The following is a 15,923-nucleotide window of genomic DNA, read 5'->3' on the forward strand; positions in this document are numbered from 1 at the left end:
TGAAGCAGATGAAAACGCATTGTGACAAAATTCCACTAGTGAGACAGACGATGACCAGGGAGACCAGAAAACAGGGCTTTTTTTTTTGCGGTTTTCAAACACGAATGCCTTTTGGTTTTAATAGACTCCGCCGTGGGTCACTGTTGTAATGAGCGCATTTTAGAATGAAACAAGAATGTAATGCTGAAGCTTTCCATTACAGCCATTCATCTCGTTAACCGTCTCGTCAGTGTCTAATTTAAGCAAAATACACTGACTCTGATCGCTATGTTGCTTGGTAACTAAAACAGTGCCCTGGCAGATTGCCTTTATAAAAATAATCATTTGCTTTTGACCTGCGATAAAGAGATACGGGTGGAAAAAAAATGCAAGAGAGACAGAAGCAATTCTAACACTAAAAAGATCACAATTTATAAATGAAATGTGATATACTAGGTATATTTGCAGCTATTATTCAGGTGGCAAAATGTGAAATATGTACAGTGTAAAGACAAAATATTGTCACAGACAATAATGTGGACTGAAACTGGTGTTCTCAAATGGGAAAAAATTTACTTAAGCAAGCAGTAGATGCTGATGGTAAATGTGCAGCACAACAGATTACAAACAACAAAATCAAATAAAACCAAACCAGACTGAAAAAAGCTATATTAAACAAAATCAAACCAATTAAAGACAAGACCAAACAGAAAACAAAATATTAAAAAGCCCAATGAAGAAAAACTAAAAAATACCACTAAACAAAACAAGATGAAAAGCAAGAATCAAGACTAAAGGTTATTGTACACTGAATCCAAAATGTTTTATCCATAATTTTTGCACGTAAAAAAAAATTTGACCTCACTTTATGTGAATTGCATTGACACACTGCTTCCAAAACTTTTATCCGTCATTAAAAAAAAAAATGGAACTGGGTTCGATTCTATCTATTAACCATCTATAGGTACTGCGAGTCTCTGTTCATAATTTGTTTATGTACGTGAATGTGTGAAGTATTACAAGCAATGTATCAAATTTCACTGATTTCCTGAAATATATTTAGCATTTCGGGATAATAATAGCAAAGCTCTTTAATAATGAGCTGAACTCTCCTTTGTCTTTATGCAGTATTGGATGAACACAATATGTAGCATGTTTATCTTTTTTTTACTACTTTGGAGAAAAGAGGATAACAAAGTATCACTGCTTAAACTGAATCTGAAATGATTTGCACTTTTTGTAATGAATTAATTAATATGAATCGGACTCAGTGTGCAAGGTTTGTTTGCATATGAATACGAAAAATATGCATACAAAAATTTCAGACATCAGCGTGCAAAGACCTTAAACCAAAACCAAAAAAAAAAAAAAAAAACACAAAACCAAACCTAACAAATCAAAACACAAAACTAAATAAAGTATGACCAAACAAAACAAGATAAAAAAAAATCAAGACTAAAACAAACAATACAAAACAAAACACAAAACCAAACAAATCAAAAAGCTAAATTAATTAAAATACCACCAAACAAAAAACGATAAACAAAAATCAAGACTAAACCAAAAAAAAACGAAACTAAATAAATTACCACCAAACAAAACAAGAAAAATAAAATCAAAACTAAAGCAAAAAAACAACAACACGAAATTAAATAAAATACCATCAAACAAAACAAAAATCACCACTGAAAGCACAAAACCAAACAAATCAAAAAGCAAAACTAAATAAAATACCAACAAACTAAACAAAATTAAAAACAAAAATCAAGACTAAACCAAAACAAAACACAAAACCAAACAAATCAAAAAGTATAACTACACTGTAAAAGCGAATAGTATTCCTTACTATGAAAATTCTAGTGTGTTTACTTAATTTTAAGCAAATTGTTGAGTTTACTAGAAATGTATTAGTGTTACTGACATAGTAAAGTATAAAGTTCCCATAACTAATGTAATTTGAGTAAAATTGCTTATAAGGGCCAAGTCATGCTGTTACGCATGCGTACTGGGTGGTGATTTCCCATCCCCCATCTCGATTCACAACCCAACCCAACACTATCGTCGAAGGACAGGATTTCATATTGAGATGTACTGCAGTAAATCAAGGTAAACTTTTCATTTTATTTACTTTGATTTTATTTGTATAGTATCAGTAATCTGTTTATTTCCTGCACTTTGTGTATTGTTTGCTGTTTTGTGAACTTAGTTTTTTCAGCCCATGATGTTGCGACTAAACGTTTTGACCTCTGCACGTTATTTGCAATACTGTCTACTTTACTAGATTAGCTATTTTCAGCGTCCTAGTTCCTTTTAATAACTATTAATAATTTGTAGAAATCATTTGTAAAGTGGCTGTTTTGCTCTTAAAAAAGCGGGCGCGCCATTTCAAATGATGAACTGAGAGAGCGAGAGCGCGCTCAGTGTTGCCAGATTGGGCGGTTTTGAATTTGATCGTGTACTTGCAACGCTTACAACGGCTGTGATCTCCCAAGGACAAGACATCCTCGCCCCGCTCAACTTCAAAACAGGTTATAATATTCTCCAGATTTTTGGACGGTGTTTTTTGGTTTTCAGCGGGTTTTAGAGCTGTTTGTGGTTGGGATCAGTCAGCTACATCTGGCAACACTGCGTGGCGCAATCCATTCAAATAGATGTAACGTTTAGCGGCTCATGACCAGACCAGTCGCTTTTTTTTCCCACGATCGCCGGGATTTTTACAACATTTTAAAGCAGTTTCAGCTCAAAATGGACCCGTAAGTGTCGTTAGTAATTTAGCATTTCGATGCGATTACGATTCGTGTCACTTTATGAGGCAGATACATATTTACACATGATGCTAAAGGGTGCTTATGCTAACAATCCCTATGAAACTAAAAGTTAAACTTGTGAAAGTGCGAGAGAGATTGAAGAACACAGACAAGTCATATATTGTAAAAATCGCAGTATATATATTATTTGTCTTTTTTCATGCCGTTTTGAAGAATTATCCCAGTGTTAACGTTACATTTACCCCAATGGAGTGTTTTTGTATTGCTGTAATGACAGTTAAATCTGACCAGACGCGACTGAATATGTGTGACGGATACGTTAGTGATGAAATGGTGGCTGTTAACTTATGATGACTCGTATAACCAAGCACAGAAACATCCCTTTGTTAGCTCAATGTCACACAATGGCATCAACAAGCCTTTGTTATAAGCAAAGTTTCTGTTAAGAAACTTTAAAAGTGTAAACGGGCTTTGCCAAGCCTGTTTGTTTGCACTTTTAAAGATGGTTTCACTTATTTAGGGCAAATACATTTGAACAAATACAGTGTTGTTTGGATTGTTGCATTGAATATTGTGATGCATATTGTTGAGTGGTATTTGGTTTGTAATATCGTTATACCCTTTATTAATTTTTTTTTTTTATTTTAGACTACCAGTTTGTGAGCTGATATGCAGTGGAAATGTAAGTTTTGCACCTGCACATCAGAAAAGTGCACAACTTTTTAAACACTATTAAAATGTTACATCTGTTGCTTAATGAAATTGCATTGTATCATTGCATGTGTTTCTGATTACTGTTTTCTTTGTTTCAAAATTTTGCTTAGCCATGTCAATAACACTTCACGTTTTTGTGCACAACAGTGACATCCAGAAGGAAGTCATAAAAAAAACACCAGCTGATACAAGTGAAACAAATGCTGCAGAGGGTTTGTTTCCTTTTCAAAACTTTGTGTAATTTTGTGAAATTGTGTGTTTGAATGTTATTAACGACTAATAATGTTTTTGATTAGATCTTTGCAGAATTCACTCTAATATTAGGAAGAAATTTAAGATCCGAGTTCAACGCTGAATTGGACACACACTGCTCGTTTGAAATTTTCAGAGAGAAAAAAGAAAACTAGATGAGATTTTGCAACAAGTTTATTCAAAGGTATTTTTGGGACATCATCTTTGAATCATATTTGCATTTCATTGTTTCCACTGGGCTATAATGCATGTCTTTACTTTTTCACAGTCATCTGATGTAATGCTTGTCCGCACAGCAGTTCTTCCGGGTCTTTCAGTCCTTTTGAGGGATGAGTCTAAAGATTGTTTCTGGATGTGTTTTGTAAGTAATATTATTGTTTCTGCTTTCTTAGACTGGAAATGAAGCAGTCATTCTAGTTCCAGTCACTTCCAATTTTATGAAAAATAAATAAATAAAACAAATGCAATTAGTGTAAGTATTTGAAAGTTAGAGGGATGTTTTATTATGGCCTTTGGAGCAAGAGCATTGCCACGTTGCAATTACAGCAACTTGTGACATCACAGGGTCAGTTAGCTTCATAGGCCAGTGAAGTAATGAATGCATTTCTTTCATTTTTAAATGCACTTGTTTTGAAAAAGAGGAATATTAGCTTGAAAAATAAAGTTTTAATAAGTGTAATAGCTATGTAATATATTGAGAGTAATATAATTTCTGTTGGATGAACCTGCTGGATTAAAATGTAAAAAGATAGTGTTTAAAGCCCCAAAGTCAAAAGATGCTCCGTATAATAGCCAACCCTGTGAAGTCACCTGCTGTGGGATTGTAGATGGCTGCACGCTTGCTCCAAAAGCCATACTAAAATATCCCTTTACTCTAAAATAAATATTTATTAATAAATTGGAAATCAGTGTGCTAAATAATGCAAACTTGACTGACTGCTTAAATCTAGCAAAACCAAGTGCATTCATGAATCGGTTCTCGGTTTATTATAATTTTTTCCCCCAAAATATATTGATTATGTAGCACCAAATGGTCTCTCACACATTTGCATTTAATTTCTTGAAAATGTTTAAAAGGTCCTTTTAATGCAGTTTGTTATTACATTACAGTGTTTCTTTAATTAAAAAAATTTAAAGTTCCTATAGAATAGTGTCATGTTTTAAGGTTGGAGCAAACAATATTTGGTATATGGAGGAGTTGGGGCTAGGGTGTCACGATACTGGAATTTGGTACCAATTGATGCAGAAATTTTCAAAAACATTTTAAGCACTGTTGAGCACATTTTTAAACAGCACTGTTTTGCCATTGTGTTCACATGCTCAACAGAAATGACGCTCAAACATTAGCAGGAAATGGATGTTTTTTTTAAATTTCAATATCGATTGGTACCAAATTCCATTATCATGACAACCCTAGTAGGAACAGTACAGGCAAATCTATTACGTTGGTCTACATTGAAGGAGTAGCAAAGCAAGGCGTTCTTATAAGAAGCATTTGAATGTAGTTAATTTATTGTACACTGTGGACACTGAGTGAAGCCTCCTGCAGCTGCTGGACAGTCATTATTTTTGTCTGACTTTGCTTGTTGGTCTTGGGGGGGAAAAATAGATCCTGAAAAAAAGTGCTTGATTTTAATTAAGTTGTGAATGTGTGTAGATTTAAATAGTCATGGTAATAAGCAACTAGTTAATAGGGTGATTGGTCCCTATACTAAAGTATTACCAAATTAAGCGCAAGGAATTGTAATGTTTACACCTATGCTTTTGGTCTCCTGGCCACTACATGCTTTATTAGTGTCATTTAGAATATCAAACTTATTTTTCTTTCTCTATTCATAGGATGTGGATGTAGAGTCTGACTTCAGTGCAGTAGATGTTGGCCTGCTGATTGTCTTGTGTGAAGATATCTAAAGGACCTCAATGTGGATGCAATGTGGGCCATTATACTGGAAGGAAAAGTGGTTATGGATGATGTCCCTACTTTGCCACACGCAGTAGGTCTGCTTTTTTGCTTTGATTTACGCACTGAATTCGGACTTCCCAAAGACTACAAGCAATGTATTTACTCAACGTGTGTTGCTTTAGCTGGGAGGGAAGCTTAATGTGTTTTTTTTTTTTTTTTCTGCGAGAGCCTATATGCTGCTGTGTTAAATGTTTAAAGGTTCTGTTAAAGGATTTTCAAACATTTAAAAAAAAAATTCTTTGTTTGCTTTTGCCATGTTGCTGTTTGCAGTGTTACGTTTAGAATTGCAGCATTTTTGGTGTTTAAAACACATTTTTTACCTAAAAAATGTATTGTGATTCATAGGGTTGTCAAAAGTATTGAGTTTGGTACCAATCGGTACTGAAATTTAAAAAAAAGTGTCGATTTCACACTAACATTGCAAGAACTGATTGGCCATTGTGTTCACATGCTCAACAGATATGACTGATTGGCTATGAAGTTCATCGGTTTTACCATTGTTCACCAGGTGCAAAGATACAAAGACACTGGATTATTTCAAAGCACTGTCGATTAGTCGATCCATCAGCAGATAGCTCTTATGTCAGCTTATAGACAGATCAGCTGATCGACATGGCTTTGAAATGCTTCAGTGTCTGTGTAACCTTGTTTGGACTGTGCATGTGAACACAGTGGCCAATCAGCGGTGTTTAAGAACAAGCTCTGTAGCGCTCAAATATTGGTGGGAAATGGATGTTATTAATATTTCAGTATTGATTTATACCAAAATTCAGTACTGGTACCAAACTCAATTCTTTTGACAACACTAATGTGATATTTTCTGTAGGAAAATCTAAACTTCACAGTCTAAAAAAATCAGCTTTAAAGCTAAACATCTGTTCCTCTGTGAGTGTCTATTTGCTGCCATGTTTAAAGGTGCTGGTGCAATGGCATGTTTAATTACACTAATTTAAGTATCTTTTTTCCCCAAGTATTTAATTATATATATATATATATATATATATATATATATATATATATATATATATATATATATATATATATATATATATATATATATATATTAGATTTTCAAACATTTTAGTAAGCTTGGGGGTTGTACTTTTTTTTTTTATTATATTTTTGTCTGCATTGCTGTTACAGCACTTTAGTGCTCTTTAGAACAGGTTTTTCCAAAAATGTATTGTGTACAAGTGTATTGTCATGCTAAAATATCATGTTTATTGTGAAACTGCTCTTTTTGTAAAATAAAATGTTTACATTTAAGACCTGTATAATGTCATTACTTGTAAGTTGAACTACATATTTTATGTTCAGTTTAATTGAAGAAAATGTGGAAACCGATTGCACGTAGTTTCTTTAGTTGACTTTACTTAAAATGGTGGATTAAAACAATGTTGACACTACTAGCATTTAAGATGTTAACTGAACATGATATAACAGTATTAGTTAAATAGAGTTAATAAAGTAATCTTACTATAAAACCCTAAGTAAGGTTACTAAATATTCAAGAGTATGTTAACTAGAATTTTCTATTAAACTAACTTGATTTTTACCAGTTAGTTTACTTTAGAAGTTTTAGGTTTCTTACTTTAAAGCAATAATTAACTAAACTTAAGATTTCCTTGTAAGTTTATATTGCAAAAATAAGGCAATCGGTTTCCAAACTTTTTTTAAGTAAACTGAACATGTTAGAATTTACAGTGTAATAAAATACCACCAAACAAAACAAGACGAAAAAGAAAAATCAAGACTAAAACGAAACAAAACAAAAAGCAAAACTAAATAAAATACCACCAAACAAAACAAGATGAAAAAACAAAAAGCAAGACTAAACCGAAACAAAACACAAAACCACACAAAAAGCGAAAATAAATAAATAAACAAATAAATAAAACCAAACGAAAACAAAAATCAAGACTAAAACAAACAAATAACGCAAATCAAACAAATCAAAAAGAAAAACTAAATGAAATACCACCAAACAAAACAAGACGAGAAACAAAAATGAAGACTAAACCAAAACAAAAAATGCAAATCAAACTAAATCAAATAGCAAAACTAAATAAAACACCACCAAACGAAAAAACGAAAACAAAAATCAAGACTAAAACAAAACTCAAAAGCAAACCAAGCCAAACAATAAACAAAGTAAAGCTAAACAAAATCTCACACAAGCAAAACAAAAATGTCCTCATATTGCACTAGGTAAAAGAAACTTTTTGACATTCACCTCATACTTCAGTTTTCTCATCAGATTGTCTCGCCAATCAAATGTTCTCTAGTATCTGACATGCCCTGCCCCTTTCAAGAAGCTTCATTTGCTTTTCATTTGATGCGATTGAGCTCAACCACTTTCACTGGCAGAGTTGTTTGTTACAAAATGCTATTGGCTGTTTTTCTTTATAAATGAGGAGGAGCTACTCTATACCCCGCCCTCTCCGTGTTTCATTTGAATTACTTCACACCTACATCACATTTCATAGCACTTCACGAGACCTTTAAAACAAACATATCCACACTTAACACCAAAAAAAATTGGAACTTTAACATTTCTGGCCTCATCACTGTTATTTACTAAAGACTAATAAAACAAGAGTTCTAATTTATTGGCCAAGACTAACAAAAGCCCTGAAAGTGTTTACAGTTCCTTTAAGCATATGTTTATGATGCACATTTGCATAAAGCTGAACTCAACACTGTCACGTCGCCAACTGTCGCAACAACTTGCCAACTCCTCCACAAAATGATTGACTTCCAGTCACCCAAAATGGCCGTAAATGCAAACCATCCTTCAGTCTTCAATCTGAAAAGTCAGTCTACCTACATAATTATGCATATATTTAAAGGGGTGAAATTGAATCATGTCCAAACCTCATAAAAAAAAAAAACCCAGCCTGCAGTCTGTGCGCCATGAACCGAATCTGAACCGCCGTTGTTCCGCATCCAGTCAAGCATTTCCACGGCCTCCGGTTTAAAATGATTAAGCGCCGCATAAAATGGAACAAATCTGGCTTTCTGGCTGACAAGCGCTGCTCGATGTATCATAAACCTGCATTGTTGCATTCATTAACCGCAGCTTGTTATGTGGTGTGGAAGGGATGTGTGGCTTGTGTGTCTTATTAAGCAGTGGTTCGGGGATCCAGCTGTGCAGTTTTAAGACTCTCTACAATGCTTGGTAATTGTAAAGAGCACTGCTGGCGACTGCAGAATGAACCTGCCGCTGCAGCTCACCTACTGGACCTCCTGCAATTAAGCTGCATTGAAAACTGGCAAGGCTTTTGTTGCTCAGGTTTTAATGGAGATTCATTTCAGTATCAACTTTATCTCCTCAAGTCATTTGTGGATATGAGGTGTTAATCCAGATAGCAAGAATCAGAATTGGTCTGTGTCTGAGAATAATATATATATATATTATTATATAGTATAAATAAACATCTTTTCATATATATATATATATATATATATATATATATATATATATATATATATATATATATATATATATATATATATATATATATATATATATATATATATATATATATATATATATACAAACATACAAACATACCCTAAATACACCAAACTGGGTCAAACATGGAAAAATTGGATAAATATTTAAGTAATTTACATTTTAAAGTAAATTTAAAGAACAATTTTTAACCCAATAATTGGGTTTGTCTATATTTGACCCAATTATGACTTTCAATGACCCATTGTTAGGGTTTATATCTAAATACACATACATACAGTATACACACACAAACAATATATACAAGGTATAGTTTTAATATAATATAATATAATATAATATAATATAATATAATATAATATAATATAATATAATATAATATAATATAATATAATATAATATAATACGACGCGGCTGGGTCAGTTGGAATTTCTGTGTGGAGTTTGCATGTTCTCACTGCATTCGCGTGGGTTTCCTAAATTGTCCGTAGTAAATGAGTGTGAATGAGTGTGTGTGGATGTTTCCCAGAGATGGGTTGCGGCTGGAAGGGCATCCGCTGCGTAAAAATGTGCTGGATAAGTTGGTGGTTCATTCCGCTGTGGCGACCCTGGATTAATAAAGGGACTAAGCCGAATAGAAAATGAATGAATGAATAATATAATATAATGTTTACTATTGAAAGCCATTATAAAAGCGGTTTAATTTAAAAAAAAATATTGAAAGAGATGTTTTCAGATTCAACAATTTTCCCTAAATTATATCCAAGTAAACCCTAGAAAATAACAGGGATTAACTTCACAGCAGCTCTGTGTCTCCTTAAAAAAACTAAAGCCCTTCATTAAGTTTACTCCTCAGGATTTAACAGTGAAAAAAAAAGAAAAGAATAAATTTATTAGAGACAAAAGTAGTGTGTGTGTGTGTGTGTGTGTGTGTGTGTGTGTGTGTGTGTGTGTGTGTGTGTGTGTGTGTGTGTGTTGTGGTTTGGCATCTTAGTGCTGCTGGTGTGTTTGTTTATGAGTTTAGTATGCAATCAGATATGGTTCAGGTTTAGCCACTAGACCACCAAACAAAACAAGATGAAAAACAAAAATCAAGACTAAAACAAACAATACAAAACAAAAAACCAATCAAATCAAAAAGCAAAACTACATAAAATACCCCCAAAGAAAACAAGATGAAAAGTAAAAATCAAGACTTAAACAAAACTAAATAAAACACAAAACCAAACCAAACAAATCAAAAAGCAAAACTAAATAAAATAACAATAAACAAAATGAAAAACAAAAACAAAAAAATCAAAAGCATAACTAAGATACCACCAAACAAAACAAGATGAAAATCTAAAATCAAGACCAAAACAAAAAACAAAACAACAAACAAATCAAATCAAAAAGCAAAACTAAACATAATACAACCAAACAAAACAAGATAAAAAACAAAAAACAAGAATATAACAAAACACAAAGCAAACCAAACAAATCAAAAGCAAAACTAAATAAAATATGAACAAACAAAACAAGATGAAAAATCAAAATCAAGACTAAAACAAAACAAAACGAAAAACAAAACAAAAAAACACAAACCAAACAAATCATATCAAAACAAATCAAATCAAACAGCGAAGCTGAATAAACTACCAGCAAACAAAACAAGATGAAAATCAAAAATCAAGACTAAAACAAAACAAAACTAAACAAATCAAAAAGCGAAACAAAATAAAAATACCACTAAACAAAACAAGATGAAAAACAAAATCAAGACTAAAACAAAACAAAACGAAAAACAAAACAAAAAAAAAAACACAAACCAAACAAATCATATCAAAACAAATCAAATCAAAAAGCGAAGCTGAAGAAACTACCAGCAAACAAAACAAGATGAAAAACAAAAATCAAGACTAAAACAAAACAAAACTAAACAAATCAAAAAGCAAAACTAAATAAAAATACCACTAAACAAAACAAGATGAAAAACAAAATCAAGACTAAAACAAAATGCAAGGCAAGACAAAACAAAGTAAAGTTAAACAAAATCCCACACAAGCAAGACAAAATCTAAACCTAATCAAACAAAAAACCTTAAACGTCATTTAAAATGTCCTCCTGTTGCACCTCACATTTCACAACTTGAAAATTAAATTACCATTTTTAACCCAATACTTGGGTTTGTCCGTATTTGACCCAATGTTGAGTTAACAACAAATTGTTAGAGTTTATATCTAAATACACATATTAATACAGTATCCACACACAAATAATATATATAATATAATATAATATAATATATTAAAAACCATTATAAAATCGGTTTAATTAAAAAAAATAATGAAAGAGAGGTTGTCAGATTTAACAATTTCCACTAAATTATATCCAAGTAAACCCTAGAAAATAACAGGGATTAACTTTACAGCAGCTCTGTGTCTTCTTAAAAAAAAAAAAAAAAAAAAACTAAAGCCCCTCATTACGTTTATTCCTCAGGATTTAACAGTGTAAGAAAGATAGAGGAGAATAAATTTACTAGCGGAAGAAGTGGAGGGTGTGTGTGTGTTGTGGTTTGGCATCTTACTGCTGCTGGTGTGTGTTTGTGTATGAGATTAGGATGCAATCAGACATGGTCCAGGTTTAGCCACAAGGCAGGTAATTGGCCCCAGTTGTATCGAATGTCAAATGGATACACACTGTCACACACATATAACATTCAGCACAGAAGAAGGCGTTTCAATACATCCGCCATTGTACACTTTCTGTGACCCTGAGCCCAACCTGAAACACTCACCTGCATAAAACAGGCGAAACAACATGCGACTTGTAATGGTGTGGAAATCAAAATAAATGTATAAATGAGGATCACTTATACCTGATAGTTGACAGCTAGTGCCATTAGACATGCTGTTAGCTATACTAAGTGCACCAGCACAAGTTTGTGGCCTCATACTGAAATGATTTAAAGCATGAGTTGCTTTATTAGCATCATCACTCTGCTAAAAAAAAATAGTCAACAGCAACTAAGGCTGATCAGGGTCATTTTAGAAAGGTTTTAACCAACTTATTAACTGGTCAGGCATGACTTGTGGTTTCAGTTAATGGAAGAATAGCTAAAACCAGATTAACACTGACATGGTTAGCATATTCAGGATAGGAGATCAGCCAAAACCAGCCTGACTAGCTCAGCATAGTGTTTTATCAGAGCGATAATGCTAGTATAATCTAAAACTTGCCAGCTTAATCCACCAAGAAACCCCCGGGAAGCTAGATTCAGCTGTTTTTTGAATGATTGAAGCTAGATTGAAGCTTTAACTGGTCTCCCAGACTGGCTAGGTTGTTGTTTGTCTGGTTTTAGCTAGATTTAGCCTAGCTAAGACCTGCCTTGCCAGCTAAGGCCTAAGGTTTAAATAAATATTCAAACCTCTCTAAAACCAGCTATGACCAGGATAGAAGACCGGCTAAAAAAAGGGTTGACAATTATTTTAGGCTGTTGTTAACTGGGGTGTGTACTAGCCAATGTTTTGAAACAAAACAATTAGCTTCATTAGCATCAAAAATAAATAAAGAAAGGCAAAGTAAACTCCAAAGCCTGCTAATACAATTACATACACTTGTGTTATGTGAATATGCTCAATTACATGAATAAATAGTCTTCAAAAGAGCCAGTGGCAAGGTTTCAAAACTGCGATAACAACAGCTAGCAGTCTCCTTGCCGGGTTTAATGCTCTTCACCCATGACAGAAGCACCCTGAGCTAATCGTTGCAACTCAGTGCTTGAAAGGAGCAGGGAGACCGAATGAATCAGACCACAAATGGCCGAGCCACAGTCTTGAAATACTTTAGCTATTACTCAGCGTCATTAATGAAAAATAGCAATACTTTTCTCCTTCACATCAGTCAATCACACCACTCTGATAAGAGCTTGATTGCATAACCTGTTTCACTACAAATTTCTAACTTCAAATCAAACCAAATCACAAATATGATTGTATTATTTTGTATTGTCTTAGTATTATTGTTTTTTTGACCGCTAAACTGATTTTATGAACAGCCATTTGCTAACAATGATAAATCAGTGACTTCATAAAACCTAGCTTGCAGGATCAGTGCTGGGAAGCAAACAGAAAATTGATGAGATGCTACAAACCCTTTGAAAGATTTTTTGCAGTTTTTTCCTTTATTATGATAGGACAGTAGCTGGACAGAAAGAGAATATGGATTGGGGAACTCGAACAGGACTCCCGAAGCACAATGGTACAACATGATGGCTAACGTTCTGCCTACAAGGATATCAGTGCTGACAAGATGCTACAAAATTAACTTTGCTTTTCAGTAGTGTTAGCTAAACTTTGTTCAAAGTAAATTAGAATTAGCAGGAACAAGCTACTTTTTCCAAAAAGTAGGGTCACTAAATTCTTTGTCCAAGTTTTCTCTCACAATGTACTGTGCTAACAGCATTAGCTGAACAACCTGAAGCATAGGCGGAGGGTGAACAAACTCCAGGGTAAGGCATTTAAAAAGATTTGCGACCGACCAAGAAGAGGTTTTAACAAAAGCACTGCCTATCAACAAACGTCTATTATATTCAACATGTACATTAAATGATTTTATTAAACTCTCCTACTATCTACACTCCTGGTCAAAAGTTTGGGGTCAGTTTATTTATTTTTTATTATTATTACTTTTATTTAAAAATCAAATTAAAATTATTCTGTTCATCAAGGTGGCATTTAGGCTATTAAATATTTTTTTAAAAATTGTTAAATACTTAATAAATATTTATTTATTACTTACTGTGTTTCACGAGGCCAATTGAAAACCGAACTTGTAATTCAGCAATAAATATTTGACCTTTAAAATGTAAATCTCCAAATGATTGCCTAAACAAGATTACTACACTATAGGCTAGACTATGTTACGAAACTACCAATTTCAGTTAATGCTGAAAACAAATTAAACCAGAATAATATTTTATTATACCTCTCTCGTAATACAATTTGTTGTTTTATTACTTATGTCCTTGACCAGCAAATCAGAATAGTCCGCTGGCCAGTACTTTGGTTTGGTTTTCAGAGCAGCTGCTAACTCCAGTAATAAACAGCGCTCATCAGTGCAACGTGCGGGGTTGGACAGTTCCATTTCTGTGCGGAGGGGGACTTTAAATTTGATTGACAAACTTACAATAGCTAAAGTGTTGTGTTAATCAACAACATTAAATTACATTCATATTATGCCTTACACCCGTTACATGTTTTCAATGCATTTTTTTTTCTTTGCTGCTATCTCCATGGTCTCTGGCCAGGGGGAGGCTAAGCCTTCCCCAGCCTTACACACGCTCCGCCTATGACCTGAATCATAATCAAACACACTCACCTAATCTTCTTCTAAAATTGCTAAACTGGAATATTTTGGCGCAAAAAGACAAAAATCATCAATATAAACAATACATACTGATTAGTGTAGGCTAGTATAGAGCATGACAAAATGTTAAATAACAGTTTTCTGTCACAACTTTGCGCTAACAGCATTAGCTATACATGCCAGAGGCAATAATCAAACACACTCTCCTAAAAATGCAATAACTGGCCATGCTTTAGATTGTTTTAGATGAGGCAGACAAGACTCATCAGTAAGCAACAGTTAATGCGGTTTTATCTTGGCCATTTTGACAAGAATTTGACTATATGCTATACATAACAAGCAGTTCTAACAGAATTAGCCAATCATCCTGAGCTAATAATCAAACAAACACTCCTAAAACTTCCAACAGAAAAAATGCTAATGTCTTTTCCAATAGTTAGCTTTAGCAGTTTGTCAAAAAGTTGGTACAGAAAACAGATAATGGCAGCGAGTTCACAGCATTAGCCGAATAACCTGTGATGATAAACACAATCTCCTCTAAATGTCTCCTGAATTACAAATGGCTATAGGAACAGTTTTCTTTAATGGAAACAGATAAAATAACAATTGCTGGCATTGATGCTGTTTGGTATCGAGCAAAGTATGACAAAATGCTATAATCACAGTTTTTTTTTGTCCTCAAGAATTGCACCAACCACGCTAGCTAAACAACATGAAGTAAAAAAAAAAAACAATCTTGTATTATAAAAATGAAATGAATAAATCAATGGTTTTCTTTTGCAGAAAGAAACAGCAATGCTCAATAGCAACCAAAACTGAACAGCACAAAATGCTGACAAATGACACAATGCTAACTCACAATTTTCTGTCAGAATGTTACTGTGCTAACAGCATTATCCAAAAACAACCTGAGATAACAACCAAACATGTCCAAAAACAATTTAAATTCTTATAGCAAGGTGTTGATTTAGCTGAAACAGACAAGAATCATCAGCGCAAACAGTAAGCAGTTTGGCTTTAGCTAATGTCATTGATGTTTGACAAAATATGGTTTTCTGTCACAACTTTGTGCTAACAACATTAGCAAAAAAAAAAAAAAACTGCCTGAGGTAATCCAAAAATATCTCCTAAGTCTCAGAAAATTAAGTAATTTGCTATTGCAAAGCTTTTGGTGTCAATACTATTAGCTACTAGTGAGCAATGATGTTTGGAATTAGCCATATACAGTACAACCTGATATAATAATAAAAGTCCTTGCTAAGTCTCCAAAAATGCAGTAAATGTTTAAGGTTTGTTTGACAGAAACAGAAATGAATCATTAACTGTCAATAGATTATGCTGTTTGATTGTTTACTATTGACCAAAATTTGACAAAATGCTATAAAGCAGTCTTATATCAGAACGTGGGCTTAAAAATTGCTATATCA

At 33.2% G+C, this 15,923-nt stretch overlaps 1 long non-coding RNA gene across 2 annotated transcripts; it reads left to right on the plus strand.

Moving 5' to 3' along the window:
• Positions 1-1,961: 1,961 nt before the first annotated feature.
• On the plus strand, positions 1,962-5,850 carry LOC130216302 (uncharacterized). 2 transcript variants are annotated; one of them, XR_008835785.1, is made up of 6 exons: positions 1,962-2,085; positions 3,396-3,429; positions 3,609-3,673; positions 3,758-3,897; positions 3,982-4,074; positions 5,553-5,850. It is a non-coding gene; the product is annotated as an uncharacterized LOC130216302 (long non-coding RNA). The 2 variants fall into 2 exon arrangements; XR_008835784.1 differs by lacking the exon at positions 1,962-2,085 and adding an exon at positions 2,589-2,732.
• Positions 5,851-15,923: the final 10,073 nt, after the last annotated feature.

This window comes from Danio aesculapii, chromosome 22, assembly GCF_903798145.1.
Source record: "Danio aesculapii chromosome 22, fDanAes4.1, whole genome shotgun sequence".
In the NCBI taxonomy this organism is placed as follows: domain Eukaryota; kingdom Metazoa; phylum Chordata; class Actinopteri; order Cypriniformes; family Danionidae; genus Danio; species Danio aesculapii.